Source organism: Triturus cristatus, chromosome 10, assembly GCF_964204655.1.
Source record: "Triturus cristatus chromosome 10, aTriCri1.1, whole genome shotgun sequence".
Taxonomy (NCBI): Eukaryota; Metazoa; Chordata; class Amphibia; order Caudata; family Salamandridae; genus Triturus; species Triturus cristatus.
Genome location: NC_140593.1, coordinates 955,885,085 through 955,889,972, shown reverse-complemented (window position 1 = coordinate 955,889,972; position 4,888 = coordinate 955,885,085). Strand labels below are relative to the sequence as shown.

Here is a 4,888-nt window from a genome sequence, read left to right as displayed (position 1 = left end):
GATGCAGGAGCATGGGCCGATGTCGTTCAGGCTTGAGGCCGACTGCGGCAAAGTAATTCTCCAGGCGCTCCAGCCACTCTTTCCACTTGGCCACCTGGGCGGACGGCGGGCCGTCCACAATGAACGCCTCCACCGGGGGAACCGTCGTCATCTTGGCGCCGACTGGGCGGGAGGACCAAAAACAGCAGGTGTAGGCAGACTTTGAAACGACAGATGAGGCGCTTCAGGGATTGACGCAGTCAAAACAGCCAAAACTCTGCACTTCCGGCGCAGGCCGCGGCAAGATGCGGCCTACAGGCACCCAGCATCCAGGTCACAGGGACCGGGCGTCGAGCGACGGCGAGCACACTCCACGTGGCACCAGGCGGCGGCAGGTAAGACCCCCTGGGCAGGAATCAGCAGACGCGGGCACCCCTCCGTCACACAGCAGCCTATGCGCCACACCGACGCCGCCACCACAGACAGCAACCCACTGCAGAGACACAGACAGCAACTGACCGGGAAGAGTAGGCTGAAGGGGGGGGGTGTCCTCCAATGCAGCACCGCCAGGACACAGGCACATGCGATGGGGCAAACCAGGCAGCAGGCCGGTCGATGAGAGCGCTCCCACGTGCTCTTGGTGCAGGACGGCAGCTTCGATGCGGGGCGAGAAGGAAGAGCACACAGCACCGGTGACTGGGAGAAAGCAGGGAGGCGGCCGAGACAGGCCGCGGGTAGACGCACGCACGTGCGAGTAGCAGCGTTCCGTGTGGCGGCCGCCACCGGAGCGGGTCAGGCAGCGAGGATCCAGCCGTCGGGTAGCGAGAGTCCGGAAAGACCCCCTCGTCGCCAGTTGTTACGTTCCGTATAGGACTGAGAAGGACAGCGGGAGGTAGGCGGGCAGCATGCACTCCGGGATCGTGGAGGAGATAGAAAACACACACCTACGCTTCGTATTGCGCTTCGGTGCACTGACCCGGATCATCCGGTCCAGCCCCCATTTATTTACCTAGGCCCTTCCGGGTCACAGACGGGACCACCCTCGCGTAAGCGGGGGGGTGTTCCCTTGAACATAACACACACTAATGATGCTTAACTGTTTCAGAGTCTTGTTTTCCTTTGCATTTAAAGCAGCTTAATTGAGGGACAGTTTCTCGTTTCACAAAAAAGATCCCCCCTGCAGGCCATAACTTGGCCTGTGCTGCATAGGATAGCTACTGCTTCCCTCACATGTTCACCACCTTCTACCCATTCCTTTCGTTTTCTCCCTTGACACCAAGAGCACTGTAAATATTTATTGCACTTTTATATGCTGGAGCAATTGCATTGCCACCAAGAAATGCTTTGACTTTGAATCGAATTAGATGCTCTTGAGATTGGAATTAAATTTGATTCAAGCATCAAAAAAGAAAAAGTGGTGAATGCGCTTTCCTTGTTCGTTCTAAAAAAGTTGCTACCGTGACCGTCCCGCTGTTGTACTGTAATACTGACCCAGGTTGGGTAGTTTTTGTGGGTTACCCTGTTAAAAGTCAACATTGGTTAAGAGAGACCGCGGAGTTTATAAGGCCCGGGACGCTCCAGCAAGATGGTAGCATGTCGGATGGCTAGCTACTGAAGCAAAGGGAATTAGTGTATATCTTGGAGAGATTCTAGACTTGCACAAACTCAGCCCTAACTCATACAGGCACATGCATCAAACCTTTTTGCGATCGCAAAGGGTGCGAATCGCAAAAATAGGCCGTTTGCGATCGCAAAAGTCAGTGTTGAAATGCATCAACTGTATATTTGCGAAAATCCATTTTTTCGCAAATATAAGGAATCGCAAAACATTCTGCGAATCAAATAGCGAATCGGTATTAGCGTGTCCCAATTACCGAATCGCAAACAACGAATCGCAAAATGTATGCATGACAAATCGCAAATAGCGATTTCCATGAAAATCGCAAATTAGCGATCGCTAAATAAGAAGGATCACAACCAGGTGGTAATCATGAGTGCAAATCACAGACAGGTGAAAACCAACTGAAACCCATTTAAACACACCCAGAATGAGCCAGCACTGTTCACAATGGCAGGGATTTACCTGATGGCGAGGAGGATGAGGCTGCAGGCTGCCGCACAGAGACGGAGGCGAATGAATGAGCGCATCTTCAGAGTCCGCATAACTTTGCTAGGCCAGCAAGAGGATGAGATATACGACAAGTATAGGCTCAATGCAGCAATGATCCATGACCTAATCAATGAATTGGACCCCATAATGCAACGACAGACACGTAGGACCAATGCCATCCCAACGCATGTGCAGGTCCTATGTTGCCTACACCTTCTGGCGTCAGGCAGTTTTCAGGGGGTCATTGCTGTTGCGGGAGGTGTGTCACAAAGCGCACTTTCAAGAATATTGAAAGCATTCCTTGATGCCATGATGGCCGTGATCGGGTCTCATATCAAGTTCCCTACCACCGCGCTTGACCTTGCAAAAACCAAACAGGAGTTCTACCAGATAGCTCGTTTCCCACATGTTTTGGGTTGTATTGATTGCACCCACGTTGCAATATGTCCCCCTGCAACACAGGAATATATATATAGAAATAGGAAATCTTACCATTCCCTCAATATTCAGGTTGTTTGCAATGCCAAAAACATTATCACTGACATTGTTGCGCAATTTCCAGGGAGTGCACATGACTCTTATATCTTCAGGCAAAGTGGCATACACACCCGTCTTGTCAGGGGAGAATTTGGAGAGGGACATCTGCTTGGTAAATATGTGTTATAGTTTATCACTGTCATTGTACGTATGTCAATGTGAAGCTGCCACTGACTCTTTGCTCCATTACATGTAGGTGACAGCGCATACGCCTTGCGTAATTACCTAATGACGCCTTACCTCAATCCCACAACTGCCAATCAACAGAGGTACAATGCAGCACATATTTCGACAAGGAACATCATAGAGCGCACATTTGGGCTGTTGAAGAGCCGATTCAGATGTCTACATAAGACCGGTGGAGCACTGAAGTACAACCCTGAACAATGCTGCAAGATAGTAGCGGCATGTGCCATGCTGCACAACATAGCGACAAGGGGAGGAATGGACATCGAGGTGTCTGACAGCGATTCGGAGGATGGGAACCAGCAAGTGCCACAACACCATGCAGCACAAGGGGCAGGCGCAGCAGAAGGGCGTAGGAGAAGATTTGACATCACACAAAATTATTTCTGAGGTGAGTAATGATGACACAGAAACTGACTATTGCTATCAGAGTATTCTTTAATTAAATAAAATTGCCATGAGTGTTCAAGCACACTTGTAATCTGACCAGTGCAATGGACATAAGTGGTTTGCAAATGTCAATTCACTTGTCACTCTGTGAAAAGTCAAATCCAAATAAATGGTTACGTCACCATAGTGGAATGCACTTGTACATGCCAGTCTAGCGCTTTTTCCCACGAACACCCAGACGCCTGTCAGACCCAGCATTGTCATCCGTTATGTTGGAAGCGGCGGGGGTACTGCTGCGTGTGTTGCGTCTTCCTGCAGTGCGGACTGGAACTGCCACACTACTTAGGCTTGAGCCACCCTCACTACCCTCTTCGGGCGTGGAATTGTTGGCCGCAATTGTGGAAGCATTTAGCAAATCAACTGCATTTGTGACCTGGTCCAGTGCTTTAGCCACATCGCCGCTCCAATGGCACATTTCAGTTTGCATGGTCACAGACCTACGTGCCAGCAGTGCAGTTGTCGTGGCCAATCTATTGTTTGATTTAGCAAACATTTTCAATTGCAGCATTAGTTGACGATGCTGTCTCTTCTGGGATACATTTCCCTCATGCATCACCTTGCTCAGTTGCTGCACACTTTCTGACAGTACTGCTATGTTGCTAGCCATCTTGCCAACTTGCAATTGTACTAATCGTGTGTTTTTTGTCTGCAGGCGCTGCATACGGAGCATCTGTCCCTCAAGACCACCCCAGACATCACTTGGTTGCTCCTCCTGCTGTGTCCTGAGTGCTCTTCCTCTCCTACGCCGGGCTCTGTGATTAGTTCTGGGGACCTGTGGTTGTGTTTGTGTGATGGAAGTTGTCTGGCCATGGCTGCCACCTGGTGTTGCATCAGCCTCATCATCTTCACACTCCATGGTGACTAGGGATGGAACAGTAGCCCTGCGTGACTTTGTTGGACGTGAGGGATTTATTTGCACCACAGGTGTGTCCATCTGTTCACCTGCGCTGGTGTCCTGCATGTCTGGGGAATCGCTATCCACATCTTCTACACGTTGTGCATCTGTGAGGTGAAACAGTGCAACACTGTATTATTTCATGTCTGTGATATTAATTGCACAGTAATAAATTTCTGCCTTTGTAAATGATTTTATACTCTATTCAGCTTTTTTGGGTTGTTACTCTGAGATTTGACATTTTAACTGCTTGACCTGACTACATCTCCCATAATGCCCCTCACCTACTGAATGCATTGTGTACTGGATGTTCAGGGTCTGCACTTGGGCTGTGCTATGGTCGAGTTCTACCTTTACATTTTGTAACACTAAGAAAACATACATTCATCTTACCTTCAGATGTGTTTGCTGCTCCGGACGTGTCCAGCTGGGTCACACCAACAACAGCTTCTGGCTGGATGGTGGATTCAATCAAGTCCTCCATGGGAGTGTTCCCAGTGTCTGTTGGTGTTCCCCCTCCTGTCTTCTTTGCCTCCTTCAGGCGGTCAGCTATGCGCACCTTAGCCCGACTGCGCAAGTCGTACCATCGTTTTTTGAGTTCTTCAATGGTGCGGTGTGTCACCCCAATGGCATTGACCCTGTTTTGGATCCGGAGCCAGATTTTCCTTTTCTCCTGCTCTGCCACTTTCAATGATGCCTTTCCAAACAGCTTGTCATGGCTGTGGACTACT

At 49.8% G+C, this 4,888-nt stretch overlaps 1 long non-coding RNA gene across 1 annotated transcript; it reads left to right on the top strand.

Moving 5' to 3' along the window:
* The first annotated feature begins 2,820 nt into the window (after positions 1–2,820).
* On the top strand, positions 2,821–4,349 carry LOC146796320 (uncharacterized). The gene is made up of 2 exons (XR_014969603.1): positions 2,821–3,203; positions 3,915–4,349. It is a non-coding gene; the product is annotated as an uncharacterized LOC146796320 (long non-coding RNA).
* The last annotated feature ends 539 nt before the right edge of the window (positions 4,350–4,888 follow it).